The sequence below is a fragment of the Peromyscus eremicus genome, chromosome 1 (genome assembly GCF_949786415.1).
Source record: "Peromyscus eremicus chromosome 1, PerEre_H2_v1, whole genome shotgun sequence".
NCBI lineage: Eukaryota > Metazoa > Chordata > Mammalia > Rodentia > Cricetidae > Peromyscus > Peromyscus eremicus.
Genome location: NC_081416.1, coordinates 88776460 through 88796817, shown reverse-complemented (window position 1 = coordinate 88796817; position 20358 = coordinate 88776460). Strand labels below are relative to the sequence as shown.

General features: G+C 41.1%; 1 long non-coding RNA gene across 2 annotated transcripts in view; it reads right to left on the bottom strand.

The window, feature by feature from the left end:
- Positions 1-3145: 3145 nt before the first annotated feature.
- Positions 3146-20358, bottom strand: part of LOC131900080 (uncharacterized) — a 30106-nt gene continuing 12893 nt past the window's right edge. The window contains exons 3-4 of one of the 2 annotated variants that reach the window (XR_009376166.1): positions 4430-4770; positions 3146-3928 (exon numbers count right to left, since the gene is read on the bottom strand). This is a non-coding gene — a long non-coding RNA (uncharacterized LOC131900080). Of the gene's footprint in view, positions 4771-20358 lie in introns of both variants that reach the window. The other variant, XR_009376165.1, reaches the window with a different exon arrangement.

The window sequence follows — 20358 nt, the reverse complement described above, 5'->3', positions numbered from 1 at the left end:
CAGCTCTTAGCTACTGCTCTGACCTTTTGGGCTTTTAACTCTGCATTTGGCTCTGTGTTTCTTATTTAATAAGACTGTTACATCTACACACATGAGTGCAGGTACCTACAGAATCCAAAAGAGATTGTTGAACCCCTTGGATATGGAGTTACACAGACTTTTGTGAACAATCCAACCTGGGTACTGGGAACAAAACTTGGTCTTCTGCAAGAGCAGTAGGTGCTCTTGACCAGTGTTTTAGTCACTGTTCTATTGCTGTGAAGAGACACCATGGCCAAGGCAACTATTATAATAGAAAGCATTTAGTTGGGGGCTTGCTTACAGTTTCAGAGACTTTCCAAATCATCATGGTGGGGAGATGGTGGGAGTATGGCAGCACTCATGGCACTGGAACAGTAGCTGAGAATTACATCCTGATTTGCAGGTAAAGAGTAACATTGGGCCTATTGTGGGCTTTTGAAACCTCAAAGCCTGACCCCAGTGACACACTTCCTCCAATAAGGCCACTCCTCCTAATCCTTCTCAATAGTGCCACACCCTGATAACTAAGCATTCAAATATTTGGGCCTATGGGGGCCATCCTTAAGAAAGCCACCATAGCCGGGCGGTGGTGGCGCACGCCTTTAATCCCAGCACTCGGGAGGCAGAGCCAGGCGGATCTCTGTGAGTTCGAGGCCAGCCTGGGCTACCAAGTGAGTTCCAGGAAAGGCGCAAAACTACACAGAGAAACCCTGCCTCGAAAAACCAGAGAAAAAAAAAAAAAAAAAAAAGAAAGCCACCATAACCATTAAGCTGTCTTTCCAGCCCTGCAACCCAAGACATTCTTGACCCTGAATTGCTTATCATTCAGTGTAGATAAACGTCTTATTAAATAAGAAACACAGAGCCAAATGCAGAGTTAAAAGCCCAGAGATCAGAGCAGTAGCCAAGAGCTAAGACCAACTTATCTTACCCTCGCTGCCATCCTTCTCCTCAGAGAGAGCTTCTCCTGTGTGTCCTGTCTTTTTATTGTCTTTCTGTTCTACCTTCTCATTGGCTCTAAACCCAATCACATGATTTCCTCATCACTGCCTGTCTATACAGACCTCCAGGTCTCTATGGTTTATACTGAGATTAAAGGTTCAGGTCACCGCTTGGCTGTGTCCTTGAACACACAGACTCTGCCTGTCATGTGATCGGATTAAGGGCATGTGCCACCACCACCAGACTTCTGCTAAATGGCTTGCTTTAGCTCTGATCCCCAGGCAACTTTATTTATTAACATACAAATAAAATCACATTTCAGCATAAATAAAATATCACCATAGTGTCTTTTTGTACACTAATGTAGTATCAAACACACCAAACAGTGTGTTCCTTTACAAATGTAACAGAGATCTTCATATTTCAGTCATAGAATGTAAGAGGATTTTTTTTTTTAGTTTACCTCAATGTGTACATATTATTTCTTCAAAATTTTCTTTTTTCATTTTTTTGAGTCAGGGTCTTGCTATGTAGCCTTGATTGGCCTGAAACTTACTGCCTAGATCAGGAGACTGGCCTCAAATTTGTGTGCAATCCTCTTGCCTTAGCCTCTCCAGTGACTGGATTATAGGCATGTGTTACCAGAGCTGGCCTATGTGTTGTTTCTGTAGATTGGTTTCAGAAGTAAGTTTTGATATCATGGTCAGAGTGAGTACTTTGGCTTATCTATAAGTTATAAATAATTGTTCATTTCTAACAGGCACCAACTCACTCAAACAAATTAAACCAACTTTGGATCAGTAGTGTTAACTAGTTTCATCTTGGAACACTTAATTTATGTAAGGTCCAATTAATACAGGAGAAATCTTTATAGGTACATTTAAGAAGATGGACAAGTATTGTTCATGTTCTGTTTATTTTGTAGAAAGGATGACTAAATTTTTCTTTGGAACTTCCTGGAAGCTCTCTGGTGGTCTTTGAATTAATAATAATCTTTTATCACTAAACAAGTATTATTCTTACATCATAATAAAACTAATGATTCAAGTGTTCAGCATAATAAGCATATACAAGATATTTTGTGACTCTAATTCCTTCTTGCTATAACAGGGGCATAGGAAATTATGCATTTGTATTCATAGTATTTATTAGGCAATGTATGTGACTACAAAAGAAGCCAATCTGCAAACTCATAGGCAACTGTAAATCAGTTTTAGGCACTATGGATTTTGTTGAAATCTTTAAACCCATTGTTAGATTTATGTGGATGGTTGTTGTGTATTGAACCTAGGACTTTACATATGCTAAACAAGCACTCTACCATAGAGGTACGCATCTAGTCTTGCTGAACAGAAGTTGTTTGTTTTTATTGTTTTGAGACAGGCCTCAGGTAGCCTAGGCTGGCCTCAAATCCGTTAGATATCCAAGGATGACTTGGAGCTCCTGATCTTCCTGTTTCTACCTTCCAGGTGTTGGGGTTATGGGCCTGATGCTTAAATTTGTGTGTGTGTGTGTGTGTGTGTGTGTGTGTGTGTGTGTGTGAGAGAGAGAGAGAGAGAGAGAGAGAGAGAGAGAGAGAGAGAGAGAGAGAGAATGAGAGAATGAGAGAAAGAGAATGAGAGAGAGACATACAGACACACACAGAGAGAGAGAGAGAGAGAGAGAGAGAGAGAGAGAGAGAGAGAGAGGAGAGAGACATGGTGTGCATGTGGAGGTCATAGGACAATATTAATTCTCTCCTTCCACTGTGGGATCCAGTGGAAATCAAACCCTCAGGTTTGTGCAGAAAGCACTCTTACCTACTGACCCACCTCACAGGCCTTGCTAAACATTTTTAAAGAGTTTTTCATTTAATTGATTGTGTCTTTATTGGAGTAGTAGCTGAAAAGACATTTAGTTGTGTTTGTATAAAACACACCTGGTTACAAAGCCAATACAAAACAACAGAATAAGAAGCAATGGAGTTTACAGAAGACAGAGATCTCCAAGGGTCAGGAGTTCAAGAACAGCTTGGGCTGCACAGCAAGACCCTGTTGCAAATAAACAAAACAACAGCAGTGACAAATATTAAGGCAATGTTGTAGTCAAAATTAAAGTGTAGAAAAAAAAGAACACTATAACTCAGGAAATATTAAGTTTGATTATGGGATTTATTATATGAGGAGAGTCGGAGGGCGGCTCAGTGGCTCACTAGACTGCATGAGAGCATTTAGATTGAGAAGCATGAATGTTAGGTCTTCAGACATCTGGGAGACTCCAACAATAAATCCATCTGGGACTGGATGCCTTTTAACTAGGAGATTTTCTTTTTTTTTTACAGCTTCAATCTCATTGCTTGTTATAGATCTGTTTAAATTACTTATCTCATATGCATGTAGAAAGTCATCTATTTCTTTTAGATTTTTCAATTTAATAGAACATGAATGTTTGTGTCCTAATGATTTTCTGAATTTCCTTGGTATTCACTGTAATGCCTCCTTTTCAGCTCTAATTTTATTAATTTGGGTCCTCTCTCTTTCTTTTGCTTACTTTGGCTAAGGCTTTGCTGTTCTTATTAATCTTTTCAAAGAACCAACTCTTTGATTCTTTGTATTGTTTGTGGTTTTTAATTTCCACTCTATTAACTTCTGCCCTGATCTTAATAATTCCTTTCCATCGATGGTTTGGGATTTGACTTGTTTTTCTAAGACCCCAAGGCACATCAGTAAGTGAGTTATTTGAGAGCACCTTGACTTCTTAAATGCAGGCGCCTGTGGCTCTACACTTTTCTCTGAGGACTGCTTTCTTGGTACGCCATAGGTTTTAGAATGTTGTACTTTGATTTTCATTTAATTCTAAGGATGTTTTTATTTCCTTGTTGACTTCTTCAATGATCCATTCATCATTCAGTGGTGTATCATTCAGTCTCCCATAGTTCACGTATTCTGTAGTGTCTCCTGCTGTTGATTTCTACAATTGGTGTTGGCTGTTAAATAAAGGGGGAGTGGATGTTAACAGGGAACGGGGTAGGAGTAGAGTCTGACTACAGTCTCACCTACTTGCTGATATCAGTCTCCACTCTCTTTGATTTTTCTTTCCAGGCTTCCAAATTCCTGTCACATCCCTGGGTAACCTTTTGCAAAGGTCACAGATGCTGAAGCAGTCAGTGGGCAGTCATTCAAGAGTTGGCCTTGAATGCTGGCCCCACCTCAACTTTGTAAAGTTGGATCTCAGATACTGGTCCTGTTTTCATGAGTCAGGTTGCCAAAGTTGGCCTCAACTTTCCTGCTGCCCTGTGCACCACTTAGAATATGAGTCTATTTTCCTCTAAAGCCTGGCTCTGACCAGATTTTTGCGTTATTGAATACTGTGCAGTTCCAAATCAAAGTTTCTCCCCTATAACCCAGAGCTATTCTTCTGAACAAGCTTCAGTGTATAATCTAATGACTCTCGTGAGTGTGGTTCATGGGAGTCTATGGCTACTCACGCAGCAGAGATCTTTTCAAAACTTCACCTTGCTGCTGCTCCAGTCGTATATGGACCAGTGTGCCTTTTTGAGCCAGTTCCAGGAAACTCCTTCTTTGCTGAAATGTGCTAGAATCAGCTCTAGGGATCTTCACAGGGTTTGAGAAGGTACAATCTATTTCGGCAGAGAAGGTGTGTGGTATGGGGTGTGCAGCTGAGTCTCCTCACAACTCCCTTTGATTCTGCCTCTTTGTTCCCATCCTTGCTGTGTCTGGTTGAACAGTCTCACAAGTGATCACTGATTCCACTGTGGCTTCTTCATCAGCTCTTGAGTTACCTTCTTAAAATATCGCTCTGCTTCTTCTGCAAGCAATGGAACAGAAAGATTAAAAAGTCAAATTCCCTACATGGCTGAGAGGCCCTCTGCAACCTAATTTTACCTCTGTCTCCCAGGCTCAACCCTATGTCTTGCCATCATATACCTGATGCCTTGTCACTGCAGTTTCACCTTTCTCTCATCATCTTAATCTTATGAACTCCATGTATTTGTATCAGATGCAGTAAGCAGTGAGGTGGCAGGAACAAGAGACCCTTCCTCAAAAAAAAAAAGTAGAAGGCTGGTGTGATGTTTAGTTTTGACACGGCCTAAAATTACCTGGTGTATTAGTTACCTTTTTTGTTGCTGTGATGAAATACTATAACCAAAACTGACTTATAGAAGATCGAGTTTATGTTGGCTCATGCTTCCAGAGGGAGAGTCCATAATGGCAGAGAAGTTATGACAGCAGGGGGCTGGAGCAGGAATCTGGCTGATCACATCAACATCACACACAGAAAGCCAAGAGAGCAATCAGAAAAGTGAGGCAATGCTATAAATCCTCAAAGCCTGCTTTCAGTGATGTACTTCCTCCAGCAAGTTTCTACCTCCTAAATATTCCATAACTCCCAAACAGCACTACCAACTGGCTACCAAGTTCAGACACATGAGCCTGTGGGAGAAATTTCTCATTTCAACACACCTGTGAAAGAGTCTCAATGAGTGATTGTCTAGGTCAGGTTATCTTAATTGGCTTACTGATGTGAAAGCAGGCAGCAGCACTCCTGGTTTGGGGGACCTGGACTATATAAGAGTAGAGAATGTTAGCTGAGTACTACTCATGCACACATTCATTTATCTCTGCTCTTGAATGTGATGTGACTAGATGCTTCAAGCTCCTGCCTTGACTTCCGTATAATGATGGACTGTAACCTGAAATTGTGAGCTAAAATAAACCATTTCTTCATTTTTTTGAGCTAAAATAAACCATTACTTTTGTCTGGGTATTCTACCACAGCAACAGAAAGGAAACCAGGGTAGCTGGCAAGATCAGGGGATAAAGGCACTTGCTGCATCAGCCCAATGGCCCGAGTTCAGTTCTTAGATACTATGTAAGGTGGAAAGAAAGAACCAGCTCCACAGAGTTGTTCTCTGACCACAGCCCATGTGTGCCCACTCAGTGTCCATGAACACACACATCACACACACAATAACAACAAATAAAATAAGCATTCAACATATTTAAAAGAAACAAAAAACAATGTGGAAAGCAAGAACTGACTCTTCAAAGTTGTCCTCTGACCTTCACACACTCTCTGTGGCATGTGCATAACCACACTCACATGCAAAGTAAAAATGTTAAAAATTTAATAAACCTGATGCTTGATTATGGCTGAGCTTATCCTTTAGAAATAAGTCTTGTAAACCAGTATTACAACTTCTCAACTCTGGGGCTCCTGAGAGATGTCTCTGGCAAAAAACACTTGTGGAATATTAGTTTAAGATGTGTCACATTCGTTTATGCTGTGGAATATTTGTTTAATGATGCAAAGATGTGTTGCATTCTTTTATGTTGCATTTGTTTAACTCTGTTAGGCTGTGTTACTTTGCATGCTTAAAACATCTGATTGGTCTAATAAAGAGCTGAATTGTCAATAGCTAGGTAGAAGAGAGAAGTAGACAGGGCTGGAATGCAGAGAGAATAAATAAGAGAAGAAATCTAGGGAAAAGAGAAGAGGAGGGAATAAGAAAGGGAGGAGAGAAAGATACCAGGGCCAGCCACACAGCCACACAGCCAGCCATGGAATAAGAAGGAAAGCAAGAGATATAGAATAAAGAAAGGTTAAAAAGCCCAGAGGCAAAATGTAGTTAAAGAGAAATGGGATAATTTAAGTTAGAAAAGCTGGCTAGAAACAAGCCAAGCTAAGTCCGGGTATTCATAAGTAAGAATAAGTCTCCATGTTTTTATTTGGGAGCTGGGTGGCAGGCCCCCCCAAAAGAAACAAACAAACAAACAAACTACATTTGATCTCATTTCTTTCCTTTTAAAAATATGGCTACTAGGAAAAGTTAAACTACATACACAGCTTATATTATATCTCTACTAGACCACACTGCTTTTCAATGTATGGACCCATAGCTTTAGGGCTTACCTGAACTAAAACTCCAGGATAGGACAAGTCCAGTTCAAGGATCTGCTACATTACCATGGATACCACAATCCCCTGCCTGGCACATGCTAAACACAAGAAAGTATGAAGAAGAAGGAGGGAGTGGAAGACTAAGAGGAGATTTTTGTAGTAGTGGTAGTAGTAGTAGTAGTTGTTGTAGGAGCAGCAGCAGTAGGAGCAGCAGTGACGGCAGTAATAGCAGTAGCAGTAGGTGATGCTGTTGATATTACTCATCTCCATTAAGCCCTGTGTGAATTAAAGTCGTTGCCATTCTGCTGACCTCACAGGTTGCAATATGGTTTGAGGGAAGTAAAATCTCCTTAAACTGTAAAATCACTGTATATGTAGTGGTTGTCATGGTACTAATACTCATGATGACAGCTATCATATTTTGGCATGCAATGTTGTAACTGGTTAACATAGCTGCTCTGGTGGCCTGGCCCTGGGACCTACAGCCGTTTTTATTGCATCAAAACTTAACACAGGGTCTGACACTAGGTGGCAGTAGAAGCCGCACTCCGTTCTGCCTTGGTCCCAGCTGCACAGGTTGCCCTGCACTGGGAAATGTGCAGTGTCCCTGAGGGACACCCCCGATCCCCCCAAGGACTCCTTGGGTTAAGAGCATTTCTTATCTCCAGTTTGCTGCTAGGCACTGTGAAGAACACAGAAAGCTTCTAGGACACAGAGCAGCTCTTCAGAGCTTTAGTGTGTTAAGCAACAATTACAGGAGGCCACTGTTTGGAACTGAACTCTCTCGCACAGGCCCCAACAGACCAGACCAAAGCAAAATGGAGTCATTACAGCTAAGTACCACATACACAGAAAATGTAAGTAAATCAATCCTAAAACAGAATAGCTTCCTGTAAACAGATTTCAGTCTACCTAGGCTAATAAAAGGAAGTCCTTTCTGCTTAACCCTTTCCTCCAACGACGTAACTTCATATTAACCCATCAGTTTACTTTCCCCCTCTGGTTTTCTTGTCTCCATCTTGCAAAGCCCACTCTTTTAACATTGTCCAGTGAGCTTTTGTTCCATTTTGTAGAATTGAGGCAGCCCTGATTCATCATCCTTGAAGAAGTCATTCATATTATGATTAAATTTGCTGTAATTTTGTCTTTTGGTGAATCTAAGAAAGGAGACTGGCTCTCAAAAAACAATCTAGCAGAGGAAATCCCTGCTGTGTTGGAGAGAGGGGTGGCAACTGTGGGCATTCTGAGAGGCCTAAAGGGAAAACAACAAGAGCTTCCTGTGACATGTGACATGTGACATGTGACATCTGAGCTGGATTTTCAGGAAGGAGGTCTTCTTTTGGAGAAAGCAGAAGATATTCCTGGAAGAGGAGTGAGCAAGTGCAAAGGACACCTGGGACACCAGTGAAAAGGAGGGGACATTTGGAAAGGAATGACAAGGGGTGGGCATGGTGGGACAGGCCTGCATGGTGAAGACATTCCTGCCTGGAACAGTGGCATCTCTGCTGAGAAACTAACAGTATAGACAGGGAAGAGTAGATGGAAGTGGGGAGGTGTGGTAGCTAATCCTGGTCATCAACTTGACTCAATCTGGAATGAATTAAAACGCAAGCCACCTGGCATTCTCTTGAGGGACTTACCTTGATAAGTGTGGGCAGCGTCTTCTGGTGGCAGCCAGATAAAAGGTCACAGAAGGAGGAAACTGCTTTTGTCTTGCCTGCCTTCACTCCTCTGGCAAGTCCATTTATCCCGTGGCTGTCACATTCCTTTGTTGATATTAGGAATTGCTTGGGCTTCCGACATAGACTGAGACCAGCACTCTCCAGGAATCCTGTAGGACTTCAGCACCAGATCGGGACTGCTGAGACATCCAGCCTCATCGACTGAACTGATACAGGATTCCCAGCCTCCCCAGTGTGAGATGGCCATTGTGAGACTCCCAGGACCATATCATGTGATCCAATCTAATAAATTCTCCCTTTAACATATGTTCTCCTTCCTCACCTTCTCTTTTCCCTAGATTTGACCTCCTATTTATTCTCTCAGCATGCCAGCCCTGCCTATTTCTCTCTCCTGCCTAGGTATTGGCTGTTCAGCTCTCTATTAGACCAATCAGATGTTTTAGGCAGGCAAAGTAACACAACTTTACAGGGTTAAACAAATGCCACATAAAAGAATATCATGCATTTTTGTATCATTAAACAAATATCCCAAAGCATAAATGAATGTAACACATCTTAAACTAATATTCTACAACGTTTACCCCTTTTTGTCTAAATAAAAATGAAAGGTTTTAACATTGTAAAACTGTATATAACAAAAACAGTTATGAAGTAAGAATTAAATCTAAAATATTCAGCCCATTTGTATTTAGCAAATTCAGAGAAAATATTCCATTATCTATCTTAATGATTCCAAAGTTTTATACCTAATTTACTTTCTGTCATAACTAAGGAAACCTATAACTTTAACTATTTAGTCTTTAACTCCATCAAAGATGTAATATTACCTAACAACAGAGATATCTGACTGCTTGGACAGTCATCCAAATTTCTTCTGCAATGTTGGGGCATCCACCTTGGGCCTACAGGCCTAGCATTTCTGACAGACTTTTCAGTGAAGCAGGACATTTGAAGGACTATCCCACCTTGTACTGGCAAAGTTCACCAGTCGCTTTCCTGTATGTTCTGCAGAATATCTGGCAGACTCTTCTGTGAAGCAGGAATCTTGAAGGACTGTCCTGCCTTATCTTGGCAAAGTTCAACAGTCTTTTTCCGGTGTCCTGCTTGTTCAGTCTGTATAGCATACTATCAGCAGTCAAGGCAATAGAAGTTTCTTGCCCAAATGGCTAGCCTTGTCACATTGAAAGAAAACTCCATATGGAGTTTCTTCAGTGCCCATCATTTTTTTGTGAAGTAAATTGGTGCTGCCAGGAGCAAATGTATCTCATTGTCATGAAAAACCTTAGGTTATTAAACATCTTAAATGCCCTATTCTGTATGTCTTCAGTGAGACAATCTCAATCTGAGTTCATGAATACAGCACATTGTCATTACAATGAAACTGATACTCTATTGCCTAGCTAAGTTACATTTATTTATTTGTTTATTTAGTGTGGTGGAGCATGTTTACAACAATGTGGAGGTCAGAGGACAACTTTTGAGAGTTGGTTCTGTCCTTCCACAATGTGGGTTCTAGGGAGTGACCTCAGGTAGCCAGGCGTGGCAGTAGGTACCTTTACCTACTGAGCCATTTCACTAGACCCCTTTTTCCTAGTTGAAAGTCTGGCCTTTCTATGAGTTTTCAGTGTGTGTGGGTTCTCATAATCAGATGAATTTGACCCATGCAAGCTGAACTGAACCTTAAATGGAGTAAGACTTAGCTCCACAGGTTGCTAGGCAACATAATATATCATTAGGTAAGTGGGCTTAAGAGTCAGACTGTCCCTGTAATCTTCGTTAAATTGCTCAACTTCTCTAGACCTCCGAAACTCTGTATGTGACTCCATGTGTGACACACATATATTGTGTTAGAAGCTATAAGAAACCAAAAGATGTAGTTCTTTTCTCAATTCTGAGATGCATGTTCTTTTCCAAAGCTTAGTATTTCTGAAATTGGGATGTTTTCCTCAAACCCATACGTGAAATAAAGTTAAGATGGTGATCTATGTTGTGTGCTTGCTGCTGTGACAAAGCCCCTGAGGGAAGGAACTGAAGGAGGAAGGGGTTTGTTGGAGCTCACAGTTTAAGGGTGCAGTCTGTCATGGTGGGGAAAGGCATGGTGGGGAGAATGGCTCCCTCTAGCTGTGGTGTCCACAGAAAGCAGAGAGTGAATGCTGGCATCCAGGTCACTTTCTGTGTTGCCCCTTTTTATTCACTTGGGGCCCCAGCCCATGGAATGGCACTGGCCACATTCAGAGTAAGCATTTCTTCTTCAGCTCAATCTGTGGAAATACCCTCACAGCATACCCAGAGGTGTCTCGTAGTATTGGCAACTCTGTACCTTGTTGGTAAGATTATATGATGACGCTACAGCTGTGGAAAATAGCATGGCAGTTCCTAGACTGGGCATAAAGTGAGAAAAAAATTGATTACATCCTGATCCAGTCAAGTTAACAATAATGATTATCCATCACAGATGGAACTTATGTGTTCATTACATAATAAAATGAATTTTCTATCATTACAGAAAAGAACACTAAACATAAAAAGGAAATGTTAGTATTAGTAAAACTTAAAAACATCTATTAACCAAGAGACCAGAAAGAAAATGGGCAGGAGCATAACACACTGAGAGAAAATATCCATAATATAGTCCCTTGTTATAGGGCTCCCTCCAGATCTGCTCCTGAAATTCTCAGGAATTTGGACTGCTAGAAGCTCAGCAGTTGCGTTTATATCTACACACTGTGTTTGGCCAGAGGGAGCTGCTGGGGAATAAATGCCTCAGTTGTAAAGGCTTTGGGAAAATGTAAGTGTAGAGGTCACTGTTATCAGCTGAATCTGTAGTTCAGTGTCAAATGCATTTGGAATAAAGTGTTGAAAACAATACATTTACCAAAGTTGTGGAGGAATCCACTATTTAACATTCAGGTAGAGGAGGGAGAAGAGGGGAAGGTGAGCAGGAGAGGATAAGAAAAACCTGGTAATCTATGGGTGTGTGTATAGAAGGGAAACAGGGGTTACAACAAAGTCAGAGGAGGATGTTATCAGATTTAGCAATGCTAATATCACTGTAAGGTAAGAACGATTTGATTACACAATACGGGCAGAAAGCACATGGTAATCTGCCAACGAAGGGTAAGAGAGGAAGCACAGCAAGTGAAAGAGGTGAGCAAGTGTAAGCAGAAGCATGGGTAATAGTCTGCAACTGCCGCCAGCACTGGCAGACAAAATTTTACAAACTTAATGTGATGACTTTTACAAAAAAAAATATTATTTTTTAGTTATGTGTAGGTTTGTGTCCAGTGCCCATGGTGGCCAGAAGAGGGTATTAGACCCCCTAAATGGGGTTACAGGCAGTCGTAAGCCCCCTGATGTGGATGTTGGAAATCCAGCTCTGATCCTCTGCAAACCATTAGGAGCTCTTAATCTTTAAGATGTCTCTAGTCCCAAGCTTTAGTTTGAGATAACATCTCACATTTTATGGGCTAGCTTGAAACTGGCTGTATAGCTGAGAATAACATTGAGCGTTGGCTCCTCCTGCCTCTACCACTTGAGTGTTGGGATTACAGGTGTGCATCACCATGCCCTGTATATGTGGTTCAATTCATAGGAATTGAACCCAGGGCTTCACAAATGCTAGGCAAGCACTCTATCAACTGAGCTATAGCCCAAGTCCAGCTTAATGACATTTGAATAGGTAATACATTCACTTGGTTCAAAGATCTAAAAAGTTACACATTAAGAAGCCTTACTCAGGTATGTTTATTCTTTTCCTTCATCCCTATATATGACTACCATTTATTGTTTTCTTTAAATATCTTTAAGCTAACTATATTTTCCCAGGTATTTATTAACTTTTGATACTTGTGTATATCAGTATTTGTGTGTACAACTTTGAGTATGGAGCTAATTATAAGAGTAAGAGCTAGACAATGATAGGCCTGAGCTAATGGCCAAGCAGTTTAAATAATGTAAGCATCTGTGTGTTTATTTTATAAGTGGGCTCCAGGACTGGCGGGACTTGGTGGGACCCAGAGAGAAAAGCTCTCCAGCTACAGCTAATGTTTATTTTACAATAAAAATAACAAAATGGAGGAAAGAATTAGAACCCTCATGGAGCTGTACTTGGCCATCTCCTATAGATAAAGTAAAATCACAATGCATGACAAAATGATGCCTTTTTTAGGTTGAGAGTTACAAGTATGGTGTGTCAAAATTTCCTAGTTTATTTTAGTATAATTTCAACATCCAGTGGATTATTTTTTATTTTAAAAGGTTCATTTATTTTACTTTTTACATATATGAATGTCTTGCCTGTATTTATTTATATATATGCATGCCTGGTGCCTGCAGAAGTCGGAAGAGGGAGTCCCTGGAACTGGAATTAAACATGGTTGTGAGCTGCCCTGTACATGCTGGGACTTGAACCTGGGTCCTCTGCAAGAGCAGCAAGTGCTCTTAACCACTGAGCCATCTCTCTAGTCCAGCAAGACATTCTTTTCAAGTCATCTGGTGACTTAAAATTTCTAAGACTACTTGCAAAAATTAAGTTTTGGTAACATATTTATATCCTTACATAGTCTTACTCAAAAACAAAAATCAACTTAAAAAAAAAGGTGAATGGAAGTTCCATTTCCTGTTACAATCTTGCTTCAGGTTACTGCTCATCTCCTTCTTTGCCCGCATCCTTTTCTTCCTTATTTTCCATGATCTCTTCTTCACCTTCAACAACTTCATCCCCTTTGTATTTGTAATGTATACATGTTGAACTGCTAATTTATTACTATAATAATAATTATTATTATTAAATTAAAGCTCCAGTGACACAACATTGAAAGAACCATGATGTTATCCTTTTGCCCAATCAACATGTTCTCTACCATTACAAAAGGTTTTTCATGATCTGTTAACTCTCACAAAGCCTGATTAAATTTTGGCTTAGTGATGAGTTTTAAATTTTTCTTCTCCCATATTTGTTCTCCCATTCTTCTCAAGAAGCTGGAGAAGAAGAAGTTGAATAGGATGATGCCCAAGAATGGTCTTCCTCTACATTTCAGTTGAAGCATCAAGTGTGTGTGTGCATACATTGGAAAATCTAATTCTTACTTTGCAGAAGAGGCAGTGGAAAAATATAAAGTGCTAATGTAAGCACTTGGATTTTATTTTGTGTGGCATGAAATATACCTAGATCAGGTAGCTCAACTGGATGCCTGTGAAGTTTAAACTTAAAAAAAATATTCTGGAAAAAGAATCTGGCTTTCTTCATTTATGGTATCATCTTCATTGGGTTTGTATTCCTTGCAGTCTTATGAATGTTTTCTCATCTTCTTGATCCATTAGATTGTAGATCACATGCTTCCAACATACAATGGCACAAAATAAACATTACCATTCCAAAAGGGAGGAAAGGGAGGAAAGGTGAGGAAATCCTGGACCAAAGCAAGACTGAAAACCAACAGGGCAAACTTCAAATTCTTCACCTCCATGCCTGATGTCAAATGTTCTACAGATCTCCAACTCCTTTCAGATTTATTGCTTTCAACATACTTTGCTTTCTTGGGCTTGTTTCACACCCTGATATTAGTGCTTCTTGGCAGGTACCCCATGACTCTAGTACCTCCAACATCTTGGTGCTGGAGAAGTAGTTGAGAGCTACATTCTGACCCATGGGGGTGGAGGGGGAGAGAGAGAGACAGAGACAGAGACAGGGACAGAAAGGGGGGACTAGCCCTGGCGTGAGCTTTTTGAAACCTCAAAGCATACTCCCAGTGAAATATTTTCTTCAACAAGGCCACACCTCCGAATCCTTCTCAAATAGTGTCAATCCCTGATGACTAAACATTTAAATTATGAGCCTCTGGGGACCATTCTCATTCAAACCACCACATGCCCTCTCTCTTTTCCTTCCTCTGTCCCCATAAGGTCACCTCATTCCTACATTTCTTCTGTAATCTCAGTGATAATCTCTACAATAAATAGAACCCCTACTGTAAGATTTTCACATAAGACCTAGAATGGTATCTCTCCTTTCTTGAGTAGAGTCTTGATCTTGATTGAGAACTACACTGTGAACTATACTTTGATCTTGAAGAACTTCATCTAGAGCTGGAACAATACTGCTGCTTCTGACCTCAGTCTTTGTGAAGGATCTCAGTGATGTCTGAGATACTATAGAAAGTCTTCCAAAGGTCAGGTGGCTTGTGGCTGTAATCTCTGTGCTTGGAAGGCTAAGGCAGGGAGATTCCGTGGGTCTGTGGTCATCCTGGATCACATAGTGAGTTCCAGGCCAGCCAGGTCTGCACAGTAAGACCTCCTCTAAAAAATTTGTTTAGAAATAATTTTCTGAAAAATTAAACTATGAATTCTAATTATTGACACTCTGAAGCATGATTACTGAGATTTTTAAAAAAGACTTTTAAAAGAGTATTTATATATTTGTGTGTGTGTGTGTGTGTGTGTGTGTGTGTGTGTTTGTGTATATACAAGTACATAAAGGTGCCTACAGAGGCCAAAAGAGGGTATTGGATCCTCTGGAGCTAGAGTTACAGGTGGTTGTGAGCTGTCCAACATGGATCCTAGAAACTGTATTCTTACCTGCTGAAGCATCTCTCCAGCTCTAAAACATTTCTCCAGTTTTAAACATTTCTTCAGAGGTTGTGGGTGTGCCATGGAATATATGTGGACATCAGAGGATGACTGTGTCACTTCTTACCTTTAGCCTTGTGGGCCCTTGCCTTGGTGGCAAGTTTACCTTCTGGGCCATCACTCCTATCCTCCACCTGTTAGGAATTTTAATAAGGTAGACTATCATAAGACTCTGTCACTCATTAACAAGAAAGCCCTTCTTCCAATTGTTCTAGAAGATCTGGCTTTGAGAATGAGTTTGTAGGAGGCAGGTTCTCAGTGTTAGTACAACCCACAACTCAAGTTTCATCATTGTCTTAAGATCTGTGACACATCAAATGCCCTTTGTCTTTTACACTGAACCATAAACATGCACGTGGTTCGAATGTGACTGAGGAAGAATGGAGGAGAAGACAGTGTTTGAGAGTCCTCAGTGAGTGAGGGAGAATGAGAAACTAGGAGTACATAAGGGAATACAAATAGTAACCTTTAAAACTGAGTGTTCACAAAGCATCAAATCCTATTCTAAGTACTTCTAAAAATTTATTTCACCTTCATGTAAATGATATAATGAAGTAAGTTATAATCTAAGTCACTGTATTTACCAAATGAGGAAATAAGGTGGAGAGAGGTGAAGTAACTCTCCCATTGACAAGTCACCCTAGTTCACACAATATGCAACAGGACAGAATGGAGGCCCCAGGGCAACTTTAGCTCCAGAAGTCATGCTCTTAACCACCCTGCCATCTCACTTTCTGCCAAATAGCATCCAGGGCTACCTGGCCCAGAAACTGCTTTGGCATGCCCAGGGCTTCCTGGCCTGCTGTTCCAGAACCCTCTCACCACCCTTCAAAGGGAATCTAAAGGAGATCACTCCTGGCCTAGGCAAAGAATTAAATTGGAGGGTGGAGGAGCACTAGAACTTGTTTATATCACACAGAAAATAATAGCAAAAAAATGGAAACAGGCTTGAGAGGAAGAAGCTCTTGGTATGGTGGGAAAGCTTTCAGGAGGAATCAGAGCGTGGTTTTCTGGTCTCAGTGACCCTTTGTTCTGTCACTCTCTTGGCATTGTCTTCGGGAACTCTGTGACAGTTATGATGTGGGAAGAATGCTGTAAGCTGAGTTTTGTGATGTAGCTCTTCAAATCTAGAGTTTTCTCTTTCTTTCTTTTTTTTTGTTGTTTTTGTTTGTTTTTCAAGACAGAGTTTCTCTGTGTAGCTTTGTGCCTTTCCTGGATCTTGCTCTGTAGACCAGGCTGGCCTTGAACTCACAAATATCTGCCTGCCTCTGCCTCCAGAGTGCTGGGATTAAAGACGTGCGCCACCACCGCCTGGCTCTCTTTCTTTTTTTTTATTGAGAAAAAATTTTTTAATTCATTTTACACACCAATCAAAGATCCTCCTCTTCCCTCCTCCCATCCTCCCAGCCTCCCCCTCCCAACCCATCCCTCACTCCCCTCACAAGAAGGCAAGGGCCTCCCATGGGGAGGCACATCCAGCAGAAGTAAGTCCAAGCCCTTCCCCCTGCTTCAAGGCTGCATGAGGTGTCCCATCATAGGTAGTGGGCTCCCAAAGACCCCCTCATGCACCAGGGATGGATTCTAATCCTACCACCAGGGATGCCCCCAAGCAGATCAAGCTACACAACTGTCTCGCCATGCAGAGGGTTTAGTCCAGTCCCATGTAGGCTCCACGGAAAAGGCTTCACTTATTGATCTCAGAATGGAGCTTAAGAACCTCAGGGCTCACAGTCAATTCTTTGGAGTCTTTAAAAGAACTCAGTCCAGATTACCGAGATGTTTCAAATAACAGCAGGGTCTTTGTAATAAACCTGGTTTAGAGTTTGTTTGTTTGTTTGTTTGAAAATTTGTTTTGTTTCAAACCAGTTCTTCAGAACTGCAAGTCACAGAACTGTGCACTGTGTGAAACCTGATCTTCATTTCTCTTGCTCTGCAGCCTCACGAACATCTTACTTTTTGGTTTGGTCATTTTGATAATCCATTCTCACTGAGGTGAGGAGGCATCTCCTAATGGTTTTGATTTGTATTTTTCTGATTAAAAGGGTCGGCCATTAAAAAAATACATGCACTGATCATTTATGTGTCTTCTTTTGACAAATGTATGTTCAGATTACACTAGCCAAGTTATGAGATCAATCAAAGTGTCCACTGCTGAGTGAATGGATAATGTTATATATTATGTCAAATTGTCATACTGGACCACAAAAATATGCATAGATAAATATCTCCATTTTTATTAAGAGAAAACACTTTAGATGGCACATGTCACGGCAGTGGTTAACTCCAAGGAGCTGTTCTGAGACTTTCTGTATTCACTTTTTGTATTTATTGTTTTCTTGGATTTTGAAAATGAACATGAAAATTTTAAATAAGAAAATTAATTGTAACATCAATAATAGGTAATAAATAAAGCCAGTCTGCAGAATAAAATTAAAGACATCGGAAGGTTCTTCCAGAAAATTCTGCCTTGGAGTCTATTTCCCCTCATTGGATTTCTCTTAGTGTGGGTCCAGGCCGTCAAAGGTGTGAAGATATCTCTGCTTTCTCTTGTAATAGGCAATCACAGTAGGGTCACATCCATGTGTAACACCTGAGTCTCTCTGATCTGTTTCTATCTTGGAATCTTCATATTTCTATCATCAACTAGGCCTGGTTTTGGTTCTCCATGCCTAACACCATTAGTTACCCGAGGCAGAGCAAGCAGGGCAGCCTGCTGCCCCCTCTACTGTACACTGTTCCATTCTCAGTCACATTTGCAGCTTCCTGCACCAGTATTGCCCCCACTTCTACAATTCTGCCATTTCTCTGATGCTCCCCCTCAATCATTCCTGGTCCCAGATAGTTTACAATAATAAATCCCATTTTTAACTTTTAAAAAGCATGAAGCAGGGGCATATGTGTTCTATAGTGTGCATGAGGAAGTCAGAGGACAGCCTGGTGTGTCGGTCCTCACCTTTCGTGGCACTTCTTGTTGTTTTCCCAGTATAGACCAGGATAGCTGGCTCATGAGCTTCTAGAGATCCTCCTGTCTCCATGCCCTCTTCCACAGGAGTGCTGGCATTATACATGTGTGTTACCACATCCGGCTTTGTATGGGTGCTGGGATCTGAACCCAGGTCCTCATGCTTGCACAGTGAATGCTTTGATATGGAGCCATCTCCCCAGCCTCCATTCACATATTTAATTCTCACATCTCAGTAGATAAAGATCCTGAAGCTCCCCCACAGAGGTTCAGCAATTTTCCTTGTCTCTGCCTCAAAAGCAAATGAGTAACCAATTATGGTCCTCTTGGCAAAACATTATTTGCCTAAAACCTTTCTGCTGGGACTTCACTGCAGCTGCCAGGCCAGCGTTATCCATGTGCCTGTGTTCAACTTTTTCTTGTCCTTGACTTATGTGAGCTGAGGAGCTGGGCCAGGCTCAGTTGTGTTTCCTTGGGAATTCTAAATATGAGCCATTTGGACCTGACCAAGCAGTCATCTGGAAGGGAAGATGGTTTCTGCTAGGCTGCTTCCCCAGACTTCTCTGAATTCCTAAGCTTATTGAGGTACCATTTACAAACATATTGGGGTTACTTGGTCGGTGCCACTTCATGTCATTTTTTCTCCTTCTGAAGAGAAAAAATTAGACTGTGGATTAACCAAGAAGCCTAACTAACATTAACTAACAATGCCACTTAAACTGAGATAAGTGAACCCTTGTGTTATGGAGAATTAAGTGGGGCAAGATATAGAATTAACAACATGGCTTATCCTTGAGACTCTTTGGTAATTTTCTGAAGACTGAGAGCATCTTATACCCAGAAAATGTTTTTTCTTATGATGCAAAGGTTGGGTTCTTACTATATCAAGCACCCAGAACCTTTAATACATGACTGAGACCATTAGGAAAGACAGAATGGGAAAGAAAAATAGGGCTCCAGTTCCACCACTTCTAGACACAATCTCAAAGACTCTATTTCCTACTATATAGAAACTTGCACATCTGTGCGTATTGCTAATCTATTCATAATAGCTAGGAAATGGAGTTAGCCTAGCTGTCTATCAAGGATAATGAGAATGTAGTATGTACACAATGTAACATCATTTGTCTATAAAGAAAAATGATTATGAAACTCTGAGGAAAATGGGTAGAACTGGGCTGGTGAGATGGCTCTTGCTGCCAAGACTTAAGTTTAGTCTCTGGAACCACAATGGTAAGAGAATCAACACCTGAAAGTTGACTTCTGATCTCCCCCAAAACAAATAAATAAAAATAGAGGGAAAATAAGAAAGTGGTTGGAACTAGAAAATATTATATTAAATGAGGCAACCCAGATCTGTAAACAAATGCACATGTTCTCTTCTCCTATGTGGATTCGAGCTTTTAATGATTAGATTTGTAGAGATCAGAAAGCTAGGAAGAGACCCTGAGACAGGGAGGGGAAGAGGACTTAAGCAGGGAAGGGAATATTAGAAGTATGGTAGTAGAAGTATGGAAGAAGACAGAGGAAGAGCAGGGGTGGGGGGTGTGAACCAGAACCAAGGATGTATGGAAAGCCTTATGGAAAACCACTACTTTGTAAGCTAATTAATTAGCAGGGAATCTATACCTGATACTGTGAACCTGCTCAAAAGCCCATGGCTGTGCAGGTCTTAGCACCTACGTTAAATCTACTGCAGTTGTTTTGCTAAATGGACATGTTGTCCAACTGCCTTCTAAATATTTATATTTACACCCATAGATTAGTGCTGCTCTCAGTCTTGGTCAGAGAATTTTCTTTTTGCAGCAGAGAGCAGTTAGGGCAGGGACTCATATCTGGTCAAAGTGATGAGAAGAGACTGAGGGCTCAGCCTAAATGGGACACATCTACATCCCCCCTACCTCCCAGGTCCCGAGACTCAGGGAGTGTCATGAGAGCTAAGGTGGGAAGAATGGGAGAGCTGGAGGAGGTGGAGGGGCTCTGTGCAACACTGTCTTCTGGACTTGCCATGGCAGTTATACCTGCGAACTCACAGCCACTGTAGTTACCCACATAAGACCCGCACAAGATTGAGCTGTCAATCCAGCCCCTAGCTGAGGATTGGCAATTAATGGCTACTCAGAGAAGAGAGTCAGGTTTCTTCAAGAGTGTGAGCACTATATTTTAAGTTGCTCATGATCTAGTAAATAACCCCATGCCCACACACATGCCAGCAACCGTTAT